General features: G+C 44.2%; 1 protein-coding gene and 1 long non-coding RNA gene across 3 annotated transcripts in view; one reads left to right on the forward strand and one right to left on the reverse strand.

The window, feature by feature from the left end:
* Positions 1–13,001, reverse strand: part of NCALD (neurocalcin delta) — a 148,032-nt gene extending 135,031 nt beyond the window's left edge. Inside the window, exon 1 of the mRNA XM_039526194.1 lies at positions 12,926–13,001. The gene's annotated coding sequence lies outside the window, so the exon portion shown is untranslated. The remainder of the gene's footprint in view (positions 1–12,925) is intronic.
* The window catches only part of LOC120398638, a 59,001-nt gene that overhangs the window by 43,278 nt on the left and 344 nt on the right, over positions 1–15,379 (forward strand). For both annotated transcript variants that reach the window (XR_005594591.1, XR_005594590.1), the window contains exon 2: positions 14,383–14,587. This is a non-coding gene — a long non-coding RNA (uncharacterized LOC120398638). The remainder of the gene's footprint in view (positions 1–14,382; positions 14,588–15,379) is intronic.

A 15,379-nucleotide genomic window follows, 5' to 3' on the forward strand; every position in this document is an offset into this window, starting at 1 on the left:
TTCTGCCTGTTCTCCCCATATTCCATCTCAGTAGCTCACCAAAGGCTCCAGCTGGGGGTTGCGGGCATTGGTTTCCCCCTAAACTAAGCTGGCCACAGGAGCAGAGATGATAAGCTTGGGCTTGTGGACAGCTGAGTGTGCTTGCAGCCCGATGCATGTAAGGTGCCAGCAGCCTCGGGATCCACAATGGAAGCAGTGAGGGGAAGGATAGGTGACTTTCACTTTACCTGGAAACGTGGTGGTGGCATGTTTGCGTTGGATCAGGGGTCCTGCTGATTCCATGGCTGCAGCACTTCTCTCAATGCCCTAGCCCACTCCACGGTCGCAGCACGCTGAATTATGGTCTTCTCTCCCATAGAATTTCATCCGGTGTCATTACAACCAGTCCCCTTGGTGTGAGAGGCTTCGCTTTTATATACCATCCCTTTCTTCACTGCATAGTGTTTATTCTGTTCCCCTACTAATCTATTACATCGATCCTCACCCTCTTAATTACCCTTCTGTTACTAAGGCAACAGCCACCCAAGCAGTTGTCTTGCTGTTTTCCTTCCATTACTTTTTTTCTGTCTTTTCTGGCATCTTTCTGCTTTGGATGCTCTCTCTTATTTAAGTCAGTGTAGAGCTATTTTCCAAAACATTTAATTAACAGAAGTGCACAAGACATAAGGGTTGAGATTTAGCCAAACATTATGGCTGGTTCTCATTTCATCAGAACCATTTCTTGCACAAACACCAAAAGAAGCATTCACCTGCAGTTCCTGGCCACGTCCAGCTACTAATTAGTCACAAAAGGCTGGATTAGGCTCTGTAGGCACCTAAAGATGCAGATGTGCCTAGTGCGATTTTCAAAAGCACCTAACTACATTAGGTGTCAATTTTTAGGTGTCAACTCATGGGAGTTAGGTGCCTCAATCCCACTAGATGTCTCTCTCACTTATATTTAAACATCTAAAGATGTGGCTATTTGAAAATCTGGCCTTATGGCCCTGCCTAGACTAGGAAAGAGAATCATGTTTGTTTAAAAACATGCCAGCTGATATGTTTTAATTGAAGCTAGGTTTTACTAAAAGGGTAGGTCAACCCAGCTACACCACACCCACGAGCGACAGAGTTATACTGACCTAACCCCCGGTGTAGCAAGTGCTAGGTTACATAAGAATGGCCATACTGGGCAGACCAAAGGTCCAGCTGGCCCAGTATCCTGTCTTCTGACAGTGGTCAGACAAGGTGCCCTAGAGAGAATGAACAGATCAGGTAATCATCAAGTGATCCATCCCCTGTCGCCCATTCCCAGCTTCTGGCAAACAGAGGCTAGGGACACCATCCCTGCCCATCCTGGCTAATAGCCATTCATAGACCTATCCTCCATGAATTTATCTAGTTCTTTTTTGAACCCTGTCCTAGTCTGATGGAAGAATTTGTCCATCTACCTAGCTCCCCCACCTGGGGAGGTGGATTAACTACAGAGATGGGAGAATCCCTCCTGTCGCTGCAGCGAAGCACTACAGCAGTGCAGCTGCAGCTGTGCCACTGTAGCGGTTTAAGTGTAGACACAGCCTTGGGGGGTGTTCGCACCTAGCACACACGTGCCCTTAAAACCATGTTATTGCCTGGCCTTGTTTGTTGTGTTAGTTGACACAATTTTAAATGCCATTTAGAACCTAGTATAGATGATCTGCACCACAATAACTAACTCAATGTAACTTACATCTTTTTGTCATTTTTTGATAAGGAATTGGGGTATGTGCTAAATCAAAATAAGGCTTGTATGCTGAAGCACCAAACTCAGAATACCCTCACACCAACAGGCCCTGCAAGAACAGCAGGTGTGAATTACAACTGATTTCGTTCTTTTGGTGCAAGTTTCTGTGTAGACACGCTTACAAGTCCAACACCTTCAGAATTATGTTAACTGGCTATGTTGTGGCCCACTCCTTGTCCTAGGGTTAAACATTAGCTGCTAATATATTTTTAAAATAGACCAACAAAGCATATAACGCACATCTCCTCTGTTTGTCACCATGACCCTATGTAGACAACTGAACTATCATCATTATGCAATGCTTCCCATATGCTCCTACGAAGTGACAGAATGGAAGTTTCCCATATACCTAAAAGTACTTGCAATTTGTCTTTAGTCACACTTGTGAATTGTGTGTCTTCTGCTTCTTGGGCCTGAAACTTGCTGGTTGTGTTCCTTCCTTTGACATGGAAGTTGTCCTTCATTGTCTTCAGTGCTGCCACCTCCCTCATAATAAACACTTGGGGAGAAGCATGGCAGAGCAATTTATTTGGCTGACTGAAGCAAAGAGGTGTGAGTGTTCCTTACTTTTACTCCAGTGTTCTCCATTTGAATCTCATCGGGGAGGGGCTCAACCAAAAGTTCAACTTTCATTAAGTGAGTAGTTCTTTCCCCAGAAGGTACTTAGAACAAAGAGAAATGTGCACTGTCTAAAAAATCCCCACTGCGGTCAGGACTTTCCATTTTTATCAGAAGCACTAACATTTCAAATAAATGAGATGTTGTCAGGTTTGACACTATTCTACTGAGTTGTCATTAATTATAGATCTGGTAATACAATGTATGTTCTTGAACAATGACAAATGTTCTATGGAAATCAGACAGGATACTGAGGGTGAGAAATGTGGAGAAAAAAAATCCTGATTTTCGTTTGTTTGATCTCTTTAGCACAGTGAGGTTTTTTTCATCAGCTATGGAGTTTATGCAAATCTGAAGCCAGTTGCAAGCTAAAAGATTTAATCAAAATGAATAAATTGCATAATTTTGTCCTAACTCTAGAAAAAGTATCAAATATATGTTTAAATGTCATTCTCAAGCCATTAATTATCTCCACTGAGTGATCCCTTCAGAATAAGCATTATAATGAAATGTCACTCATCTAACCTACATCATCTATGTATCTCATAGGAAAAGAGGTACAAGCAGATACTTAAAGTAACTTTGTGTAGATTTTTTAAAAATAATTAAAAATACATAACAAAATAATTGTTGACATGCCTTCCTGAGTGTTTCCTTTAAAGACTTCCTTGCACATGTTAATAGATAAACAAAATGAGTGAAATGTAGATGTAACCCTTCAGTACATAGGGGTGCCATTTCAACAATACAATGCAAAACCAGCTCAAGCCCTCACCCAGTGACCTGGGAAAATTAAACGCACACCCCTGGGCACCTCAAAGAAGCAATACTTCCCCTCTCGCAAGCACAGAGTCTTGGTGTAGCAAAAATCTTTAATAACATGAGGTAAACAACTCAGCATTAAATTGAGAAAACACCACAACTAGGGTTCATAAACAAACCATGAACTAGAAGGCCCACCCCTAAGCAGATTGGGCCGTGTCCTCTCCCTTTGGTTCTTGAGTCCAGCAACCCAACAGTCACCCCTCCCACAGTTTCTGTCCCTGGTCACTGCAGCCCCAGAGTGGTTCTTGAGTCCAGCAACCCAAAGTCACCCCTTCCACAGCATCTGTCCTTAGTCAGTGCAGCCCCCACCAGAGTTCAGAAGTTCCTCTGCAGAGTTTACTTCCCAGTCCGGGCAGAACGGAATGGGGGGAAGGTATGCGGGCATCTTACGTGCTCCGCTGCTCGTGTTGAAGGCCAATTGCCATGCCTCTCCATGGGGTTCTGATGCAGTCTTCACCATGAGCTGCTCCTCCCCACCAGCCGTCCTGCTAGCCACTCCTTCCCACCAGCCGTCCTGCTAGCCGCTCACCACCCCACTAACCGTCCCACTAGCCACTCCTCTCTGCTAGTCATCCTGCTAGCTGCTCACCAATATGCCTTCAGCCACCTCCCCACACACACACTTAAGACAGCTCTCAGTGATTCCAGCTCTTAGTAACTTCAGCTCTTTAGTGATTTCAGCTGGTAGTAGGGGAGCCTCAGTGCTGGTGCATTACTAGCCCAAAGTAGGTCTCTTAGAACTAGGTATCAGTGATGTCAGCTCTGCAGCATGTAACAAGACTCCTAATGGAGTCAAAATTATCTCTGTTATTACACAGTGGCAAAAGGAAAAGTCAAAGTGGCTCTCACAGGTTTTGTTCATGGAGATACCCACAAAGGTAGCTACAGTGTCTAGGACAGTTGGCTGATATGGCCAGTTTGGGATTCCCCTTGCACAGAGGAATTCCTGGGAGGCATAAAGCCAGCTGTACATCACCCACTCTTGGCCCCCTGGCAAGAGGGTATCCTGAAGATGTGCCAGAGCAGTAAGGAGCATGGCTAGAACGTGCTGAATAATGCCAGTACTGGGCCAGCAGAACAGCCCAAAGGAAACCATTATTGTCAGCACAAGTTATAGGGGTGCCGAGGAAGATCTATTTAGGACTGGAGATCAAAACAATCCCAGCTGCCCCCAGCACCAGAGGAATGGAAAGGTTGCAAAAAGGTACCTTTATACCCTGTCCTCTGGTGAGATTCTGGTTTTATGTGTTTAAAATATTCATGGGTGGGAGATAAAATTATTGAGTGAGTCTTGAGCAGAAAAAAGATTCCTTTAATCTCAATGCCTAAAGTATGCATTGAAGCTGATTGGGAATGGAGGAGAACTCCACTGGATACAGGTCTGCATGTACCTATTTGAAAATAAATTAACCTAACACCAAGGAGGCTGTCCAGTTAATATTACCCTTCCGTCATGCTCATCTAACTGATTTGCTACACTTCAGAACTGAATCTCTTCTTGGTCTTGAAACAGAGTTTTTAATAACTTTCAAACAGCTGTGAAATATTAGTTCAAGATCGAGTTAACCTAGTGAATGTGCCTTTGCTATATACTGCAGTATAACAGAAAAGCTTTTTCTGAAGATCAAGCCATGCCTTCCCTTAAAAGTTATTTTAAAATATGTCTTTGAGCATTGCAGAGGCTTAGAGAATGCATTCTTCCTTTTGTCAGAAAACTTTGATTCCACCAGCACATTTAGAGAATATCAATGGAAAATAAAAATGCAATTGTTTGCAATGAAATTGCAAGCACCATCCCCCAAAGACCACAGTAGTTATATTTCTCTCTGTATCCCATTAGGCCAGAATTGATGTCATTACATGTATCCCATTTAAGTATTTATGGGTCCTCAAAATTGTATTACATTTTGTAGTCAACTAAATTAGAGCCTTCTGTTCAACGAAAGAGATCTGACTCTTACCCATTGCAAAAAAAAAGTGTTTATTAAACAGATGGGTGGGATTTAATTTTCTTGATCTGAGCAAATAGAAGAATTAAATTATCAGTATTCAACATATACTACAATCACCAGTCTCTGGAGGTGGACCTCTACTCCCGAGTGAGTATAGAGATAGCATATCCAGCAGTTTAATAAAGAGATAACAACAAAATCTGTGGGCTAGATCCTCAGCTGATGTGAATCAGTGTAGATCAATCAAATAGCCAGTTTGGGAATCCCTTTGAAGTCAATGGAGCTACATTGATTTACACTAGTTTTGGATCTGGCCATATCTTGTTTTCCAGTACAAGTACCTACACAAAATACAGACCTACCATCACCACATATGACATAATTTAGGTAAAATATCTACCATAAGTATAGTAGATATTTTACCTTTGAAAGTCTGGGGCTTGGGGGAAGGGGAGGAGAAAATCACTTAAGGCCACATTATGGATCTGATCCTGCATCACTGAAAATCAATGGAAGTTTTATCATTGAAATCAATGGGAGCAAGACCTGGGGCCTTGTGAAATGCTAAATAATTTGTAAGACCCATACAAATACCTCCCCCCATGCTCTCAGCTTCTTAACACCTAGAACAATCCTTCTCTTTACAAAATACTATAACTAAACAGCAGAAATCCCAAGAATCTTTCCAAAGGAAAGATCACACTGAAAATAAAGTATTTAAGGCACTGAAATGATTTGATAGTTTTGAAATTCTGTTACATTTATCTAAAACTCCTAGTCAGTACTTATTTGAAAATGTCCTTTCTCCAAGAGGTCCACAGATCCATTACAATAGTACATTATCTTGCTTGCAGGTTGGATACAGAACTAGACTTGTTAGTGGCAGCAGAGAAATGCCTTGCCTCCATAAAGTTCCCTCCAGTTGAGATAACTTTCACATCCCGATTAATTAAATTCTACTTTCCAAATTAGAGATTGTGTTCAATATATTTTGAGTGGAAAGCACAACAATTTCTCCTAGGACAGAGCATGAGGAATTCCCCGTAATGAAAAACTCAAATCTCTGGAGGTCAATGTCCATCTCTCTTGTGGATGTTCCATTTCTCTCCACCATGGGCCAGATTTATGGACCTTATTATTCAAAGAAAGAAATTTTTCAGGAAACCAGAGAATTTTTCTTTTCTTCATCGAGCTAAGGTCCACAGATCTGTTACAATGGGACATTCATAGAGGTGTGCCTCCACGATGGGAAGCAGGATCACCTTTGAAATATGGACATCCAAAATGAGATATATTATTTTTATATATCCTCCTCCTTCCCCTGGGCACTAAGATATGGAGAAGATTTTTCCCAAAATGGCATTGCTAATAATTGGATGACTAATTGGTAGAATTTGATGAATTTATGTATTGAGGGCCATGTGGCCACCTAGGAGCTCTCAGTAGAGGAGACATGACTACTCTTCCCTGAGATTGTCACTGTTCCTAAGGACTGGACTTTGACATGTAACTGAAGGAAGAATGCTTCTTGAATTTACTGTAGGAAAGACTGCTATGATAGGAGTGAGGATTGTTTGTCTGAATTTAAAGTACAATACTGGGTCTGAGAGAAAGCTGTCAACTTCCAAAACTCATCTGATTGGAGAGAGGAGCTATCAGGAGGTATACTTTAATGAATACATAGTAGAATGCCACCTCCACAGTTTGTACTCTATGATCTTGTGGGGCTCCCTTAAGGAAGACTTTAATGTTAGATTTGTACTAAACTTCCTTTTCTGGAACATGTTAATAACATTACACTCTAGAGACCTGACATTTTTGCTTGAACCCTCTTGTAAGCCCACTTTAAGGCCCTCCTGGAGGAACTCAAGGCTATTGCATTTGTTTGACATGCACCAGACAATAGATGTTTAGTGGCTAGAGAGCATGTTATGATTTTGTTTCATGTATAACCTTTTGTTTCCATTACCTCTGCTCACTGTTTCTTGAACCCTGAATCTTTGGTAACAAGCTTAACCTTGTTTTCACTATAAATACACTTCAGCACTGTGATGTTAAGCCAGGTGCTGATCCTGAGTTGAATCATACAAGCTGGAGTGTACACTGTTCCCTAGGGGGAAAGCAGAGCTGGTATTTCTGTGAGTGTTCAATGGATAATGAGTTGGACTCTACAGGGGAATGCTGCAAAGGGACACGGGGACAGGGGTATAGCCATTATTAACCTGCAAGGCAAAATAAGGGCTGGCATAGCCTAGAGGAGAGGGCTTGGGTGGCTAACAGACTGGCGGTTTCCCTCATGCTGGAGACAGGGGGTAACAAGGTGAATCACAGTCCAGGGTACCGTGAGAATGGTCACAGAGGTAGCAGGGAGGGCGTGGAGGGAAATATTAATAGCGCTGTTTTAGCCAGATGGAGCTTCAGCTGACAGACACTCACAAGGAAACGTCAGAGAGACAGGCTGAGATTTCGGTAGTGGCACAGTTGCTCTGCTAGCTAGAGCATTTACTGCGGAGACATGCCTCTGCACTGCCCATGTGTGGGACTCGGGCTAGATGCCTCCATTTATTCCAATTAATAAGCGTTCATGTCACATTCAGCGTTCATGTCGCATTCCCCATCAGTACCCAGGCCGGGTTGGAGAAGCTAATGATCCAACCAGCGGCCCAAATTCAGTGATGAATCCTGGTCATAGGCCACCTGAGGCACACTGTGCATACACTAAGAAGATTCCAATTAATACAGAAAAATAGCACATGCACGTGAACAATGTCCCTTTCATCTTCCCTAGTATGCACCTTAGGGCAAGCCATGGAAGCATAAAGAGGTTGAGAGAACTGAAAATAATTGGGAAAGTGCAGTTCTTTTGAATATCATTCCTAAGAGCTACTACAAAGGGCATTGGAGCTAAGTTTCTTCCCAAAACAGACACATTGGCTGCATACTTCAAGTTATATTTGCTTCCGACTCCATAAAAAATCTTGCAAACTTAACTTATGTAGTGAATGGTCTCCTTTGCTTCTAAATTAAATCATCCAACTTTTGGTACACACAAATGTTAAAATATTGTTAGTACCACATCTTAATCTTGAATTTAGTTTAGAAATCACAGCTGCCCAATTATGATACTAAATTATTAAGGTTAAGAAAGGTTATGCTACAGGGGATATATAAACGAATGGAAATATGTATTGAATACTATTTCAACAGGGTGCCAGATTCCAAGACCCACTCATGTCAGAACAGGTGGGCATGGGCAGCAGATAACACAAGCTGAGGGAGGCTGTGCCTCCCTAAACAGCCAGGCATGGCCCCGCCTATGCTCCACCCCCAGGGTCCTCCTGCTTCCAACTCTGTGGCTGGAGTCCAGTGTCCCTGTGGGGTGGCCCTGGCTCGGGCCACGCTGCCCGCCCAGCCTCATGGTGCTCCAGGATTAGGGGGACTGCGGCTGCGCTGCCTGCTCTCCCTTCACTCTAGGACTGGTGGGGAGCTAACCTGGGGTGGGAGGCAGTGGCTGGTGTTGGGGAGGGACCCTGCTCTCCGGTTGGGGGCGTGGAAGGGGAGGGGCCTCAGGCAGAAGGTGTGGGGCTGGGAGCTAGCCTCCCCCAGCCGGCAGTTCTCACGCCGCCCATGCAGGTGGATATTATTAGCTCTAACCCAGGTGTATAGAAGGGTTTGGGTGTCTCTTTGGCAGAAAGAACAGAGAATTCTGCAGGGAATATCATCAGTAAGGCTACATTTTAGTCAGGGGTAATTTTAGTAAAAGTCATGGACATCTCACAGGCAATAAACAAAACTTCACAGCCCGTGACCTGTCCATGGACTGTATTATATACCCCTGGCTAAACCTTGGATGAGAGGAGGAGGCATGGGGCCGCCACAGGTGCTGGGAGGAAGTGGCCCAGGGGCACAACCCCCACTGGTGCTGTGGGGTGGGCAGTTGGCAGGGCTAGCAGGCTCCCTACCTGGCTCTGTGCCTCCCCAGAAGCGGTGACATCCCCATCCCTGAGCTTCTCTAGGCCAAGGTATGGCCAGGTAGTTCTGCGTGCTGCCTCCACGCTGGGCGCCGGCTTCACAGCTCCCATTGGCCAGGAACCACGGCCAGTGGGAGCTGCTGGGGTGGTGCCTACAGGCAGAGGCAGCACTGGCCACACCTCGGCCTAGGAGCTGATGGATGTTACCGCTTCCAGGGAGCCCCCGCGAGGTAAGCACTCCTGCAGAAATCACGGAGATCCCAGAAAGTCACAGAATCCTTGACTTCCATGACCTCTGTGAAAAACTTGCAGCCATACCTATGAACAACAAAGCTCAGGAGAATGCTTAGGCTGAGGTTTATGGTTTTGCTATTATTTAAGATCATGATAAAGGCAAACCATGGGATAGTGGATAGTTGGGACAAGATCAAATGTGTGTGTACTTGGCTTGGTCTACACTCAAAAGTTATATCAGTATAGCCACATCAGTCAGGGGTGTGAAAAAACACACCCTGACCAACAATAGCTATGTTGACACTCCCTCCTTCCCCCATAGACGCAGCTATGCTGACGGAAGAGTGTTTCTGTCGATGTTGCTAATGTCATTCAGGGAGATGATGTTCCTACAATGACAGAAAAACTCCTTCTGTTTGTGTAGGGTGCCTCTTCACTGGAGGGCTATACCAACATAGGCTCCATAGTGTAGACCAGTGGTCTCCAACACAAGATCACTTTCTGAATTTAAGATCAACCCAGGATCTACCCCACCCCCTCCCTGAGGCCCCGTCCCGCTCACTCCATTCCCCCTCCCTCTGTTGCTCATTCTCCCCCACCCTCACTCACTTTCACCGAGCTGAGACAGGGGGTTGGGGTGCAGAAGTGAGGGGTACAAGCTCTGGGAGGGAGTTTGAGTGCAGGGGCCATATGGTCACACTGCACCTAATCTCATAGAATCCATTGGACATTTCATGAGTTTTACTTTTTATTAGTGTCATTTGTGGTTTATAGATCCAAAAACCTTCAGGGATTGTCACAAATTAGTGTAACATTCTCAGCTGTGGGGTGTGCATTGGCTGAGCCTGGGGCAGGGGGTTGGGGTGCAGGAGTGAGGGTTGAAAGCTCTGGGACCGATTTTGGTTGCAGGAGTAGGCTCCAGGGTACAGGAGGGAGTGAGAGGTACAGGCTCTGGGAGGGAGTTTGGGTGCAGGAGTAGGCTCCGGGGTGCAGGAGGGAGTGAGGGGTACAGGCTCTGGGAGGGAGTTTGGGTGCAGGGGTAGGCTCCGGGGTGCAGGAGGGAGTGAGGGGTACAGGCTCTGGGAGAGAGTTTGGGTGCAGGGGTAGGCTCCGGGGTGCAGGAGGGAGTGAGGGGTACAGGCTCTGGGAGGGAGTTTGGGTGCAGGAGGGGGCTCTGGGCTAGGGCAGAGGGTTGGGGTGCAGGAGGGGTAAGGGGTGCAGGCTCTGGAAGGGATTTTGGGTGCAGAAGGAGGCTCCGGGCTGAGGCAGGGGGTTGAGGTTCAGGCGGGGGTGTGAGGTGCAGGCTCCGGCCGGGAGGCACTTACCACAGGTGGCTCCCGGTCGGCGGCGCAGCAGGGCTCAGGCAGGCTGCCTGCTTGCCCTGGCCTCACGCCACCCCTGGAAGTGGCTGGCTGCTGGCACCTCGCTGTGTCCCCTGGGGGAGGGCAGCAGGTCTCTGTGCACTGCCCACACGCGCCACCCCTGCTGCTCCCATTGGCCGGTGGGGACGGTGCTGGGGGCGGGGGCAGCGTGCAGAGCTTCCTTCCCCCTCCTCCCCCGAGAGATGTGCAGCAGCTGGCCGCTTCTCGGAGCAGCATGAGGTCAGGGCAGGCAGGCAGCCTGCCTGAGCTCTGCTGTGTTGCCAGACTTTTAGTGGCCAGAGATTGCTTGACCGGCAGAGGCTCTAGGATCAACTAGTCGATTGCGATCGACCGGTTGGTGACCACTGGTGTAAACACAACCTGTATGAAGAACAGGGTGAGAACTCCTCTTGCTTACAATCACCTAAACCACTAGTCATCTAAACTGCCAATGGACATCAATTTACCAAATAAACTGAGACAGGTGACAATCCTCACACCTGTAACACAACATGCTAGCCCAGCTTGTGTTTATACCATCAGTTCATATACACTGACATTGTTCCTTCTGCAACTTCCTGTTCTGAATGCTTCCTATGTCTTCCAGTGCTGCCCATGCAGTCAAAATAAAGCAACTTAGCTGTGTTCCTTTAGGCAACCTTAGCGCTTATCTACACTAACAGTGCTGCAGTGGCATAGCGGTACCGGTGCTGCTGCACTGCTGTAGCACTTAGTGAAGACACTACCTACACTGACAGGAGAGCTTCTCCCATCAGCGGAGGAACTCCACCTCCCCAGGAGGCGGTAGCTGTATCAACAGGAGAAGTCCTCCCGTCGACATAGCGCTGTCCACAGTAGGGAGTTAGTTTGGTATAACTGTGTCGTTCAAGGGTGTGGATTTTCCCAGATCCTGAGAGATGTAGTTATACTGATATAATTTTGTAGTGTAGACCAGGGCTCAGGCACAACCCAAATGGCTAACCCTAATGAGCTGCTTCATGTCCACTAGCACACCATCGGTGCCTGGAGAATTTGCACAGGTAATTCCTACTAATATGTTATGCATGTAAATACCACTTACAACAAGAGAGCTAAACTACAAGATCTATAAAATCACAACAGCTGCTAAGAGCATCTGCTTATGCTGACATTTAAACTTGACCCAAACATATTTTATGGCAAAATTATATGTATATACTATACGAACGAAAACATTTTGTTTTGTTACTTTGCCATTGTTCCTGAAACTGTAAGTACAGCATGTAGTATGGCCAAGTAGAAAGAAAAAGATACTGTTTCTTGCATTCTATGGCCCTCGGTAATATTCAGTACTCATTAGTAAATCACATTGAAATTGCCACAATGCAAAAATCAAAAAACCCAAACAAGCGGGTCTTTCTTGCAGACATTATGCAAGAGGAGTCAAAAGGAGTTTGCTTGAGTGAGGCAGAGTAAAAATTGACTAAGGACCTTGGAATTTGGCCCAGAGTGTGTGTTTAATTCATGGGAAAACAGTTCAAAGAAACTAACATTCTTTATTCTGTATAATGTGATATTCTTTATCTTAACAAGTTGCTTTTGACTTCACTCATTTTTTATGATGATAATGATGCTCCTGTCTTAATTGGGAATCTAGTTTTGATTATGCTAATATACTAATTATACAGCCATGGAATTTCAAAAGGCTAAATTTTAAGAAAAACTATAAAGGTAGGGCCAGATTCCAAAACAAATATTTTTTTTTAAATCTACAGCTAGGTTTTATATGTCAAGTGAGGAAAATGTTGATTGTGATTAAGAAAATTTATTGCTTGCTTTCAGGAAGCAGCCAGCTAGTTTCAAGGATCATTTCAAAATCTCTTAAGTCTTTGCTGTATGTCATAGGAAGCCAAATAAAACTTCTCCCTAAGTGGCGTCTCTGCAGGAAGATCACCTTGGAATGGGAATTAAAAATAAGAAAGCTATCAAGCTGGTTGGGGGACGGGCTGGCTCCCTTCCCTCCCCAAACTATGGATTGACAGTCAATTAGTCCCTTGCCCAGTGCTCTGAAAATGAAGACAGTTCCTAGCCACTAAAAATAGAAAAAGAAAATCACAGAAACAGCACTAAGCAGCAATCTATTTATATTGTAAACAGCTAGTTTTCTTTCTCTGGTTTACTTATTAAGAAGTAATATCCTTCAGACTATAAAAGTTCACTCACAGATCCAGCTGGAGATCCTGAATCTTTCCAAGAAATCAGATGGTATCTTGTCACAAGAACCAGTGCAGCAATAGCCACCCTGTAAATGAGATCGGTCAAAAGTGAATATTTAACTTTACGATGGGTAGATTAATGAGACATTAGTAAACATGTTTTAAATACCATGCAGTTCTTTTGCAAGTATGGACAGATGAACAACTTAGTACTAATTATTAGCATATAAACATCACATAGAATGGGTTTTACACTGTCCAGGCATTCTTTAGAAATGGCTGCTAAACCATCAGTTTAAGAGCTATGCACAGAATGATATTTATATTTTTGGTCCAAATTTTGATGATAGGAAAATTAATGTCAGTGTGAAATTTCATCTAAGAAACACACACAGGCTAAGCGAAATACCAATAAGACTTTTGGACAGAGGATCCGAGTGAAATAGAAAAGATAAAGAAGACTACTGTAATTTTCATGAACGACATTCTCCTCTCATTCACTTGAAGCTCACATGGATCCTTGAATTTTAGGTCACAGAGGAAAAAAAATTAGTACTTGTCTCAGAGGAAACTGGCTTGATTACCACTCTCCCCCTTCCCTCCCCGTTTGTCATCAACTTTCTCCCAGACAGCTGCTGGGCCAGCCCAGTGGACACTACAGAACAGATCTGGAGGCAAGGCAGGAACCTGTGGCTCAAGAAGGCACATGGGGCCAGATTTTTAAAAGGTATCTAAGCACCTGAAGATGCAGAGAGGCACCCTTCAGGATTTTCAGAAGTTCCTAGGCACTTAACTCCCAGGCGCTTGCATGATTTTGAAAATCCCACTAGGTGCCTCTCTGCATGTTTAGGTGCCTAAATACCTTTTAAAGTTAGTTCCATGGCCTCTATGACAGAGTTTAATTATTTTATGTCATTTTGTTTGTCCCAAGTCTACTGAGCCACCAGTAATTGGACCAGTTAGGACACAGGACACCAGACTTCCTGCTTCCTCTGAAATTTAGTTTTGCCTGGGAAATTGACAGGTCCAGGCCTAAAGTCCTGGGAGAAGAAAACCAAATGTTCTGGAAAAAGCCAACAGAGTTCAGGTTGATTCATATTGGACAAGAATGCTAGGCCCATTATACAGTTATTAGCCCATGAATAAGAAGCACTCTCAATTTATCACCCCTTTAGAATTCTAATTAGTCAAACCATTTATGATTTAATATTTACATGGAACATACGGTGTTGCTGCTCTAAGCAGTAGAGGGATGGGGAAACCAATTTGCAGTTAAATAAGAACTAGCCTGAACCTGAGCCCCCATATTGAATATTTTTGAAGGATCCAATTGCCTTGGACAGAAACCTAAATATAAGGATAAGCTGAAGCAGGAAAAGAGGACAGATAGCAGTGTTACTGAGCCTGAGTCGGATTTCTATTTACATGGGTATTTCACCATTGTAACTCCACTGATTTCCACAGATCTACTCCCTACTTACAGGATCAGAATCAGGCCCAGTCGGTCTAGCTCAGAAGAATTAGCCAGAATGGTGATTTGTACTCAGATGGGTTGAAGGGACTGAGCAAGGTCAGGAATGAGTTATTTGAGAAAGGAGAGAAGGACATAATTGGAGCATTGCATGCAGAAAAGGAGCAGAACAAACTTCAGAGATCCAACTGGATTTGGGTAAGTAACCAAACTTTAAGAGAGCTTTTCCAAAGTTAACCTCTGAACATTTTGAGGGTTAGTCATCATTATTAAACAGGGCACTTCTCAGTATAATTGAAAGGTGCTTGAATCTAAGTTCAGAGTTACATAGATACCTCTAAATATTGCTATGTAATACCATGTTTTAATAAGCACACAGCACCTACTGGTTATCACGTTAGGGCGTTCAGACTATTTATGTAACCAACTCTTCAGTGAGGCCTGAAAGTTTGTATTACAATATCATCTAGAGGCCACAATGAGGGATCAGGGCCCCAATATAAAGACACTGTACAAGCATGTAGTAAAACAGCCCTACCTGAGAGAGCTTACAGTTTTAGTGCCAAGATACAACAAACAGGTGGAGAGAAAAGGATGAGGTAACAGAAATAGAAGCATATTTTGCAGACTAGCTGTGGATATAAATATAACATGTTACCTGCCTAGCCATTATCAATAAGCTGAAATGGAACTGCCAAAGGTGCCATGTAGTTGGCAGGATTTGATCCTGATCAAGGATAACCCAATGGATTCCTAGTCTATGCCTTCACCATTTGGCCTACAATACCTGTTTAGCTTAAACAATTCCTTGTTTGTAACTCAAGCTTCTTGTTGTGTGTTTGTTCTGTTAAGCTGCATAGTGCTAAATTGGGAGAAAGGAAACAAAAAAATGAAACAAAAATATCACTTAAGATTTTACAAAAACCTAAGAAACTTACCACTGTTTTATTTAAAAGCATTTTGAGTAGTTTTGTACAGAAAGGGCAACAA

The sequence above is a fragment of the Mauremys reevesii genome, linkage group 2, assembly GCF_016161935.1.
Source record: "Mauremys reevesii isolate NIE-2019 linkage group 2, ASM1616193v1, whole genome shotgun sequence".
Taxonomy (NCBI): domain Eukaryota; kingdom Metazoa; phylum Chordata; order Testudines; family Geoemydidae; genus Mauremys; species Mauremys reevesii.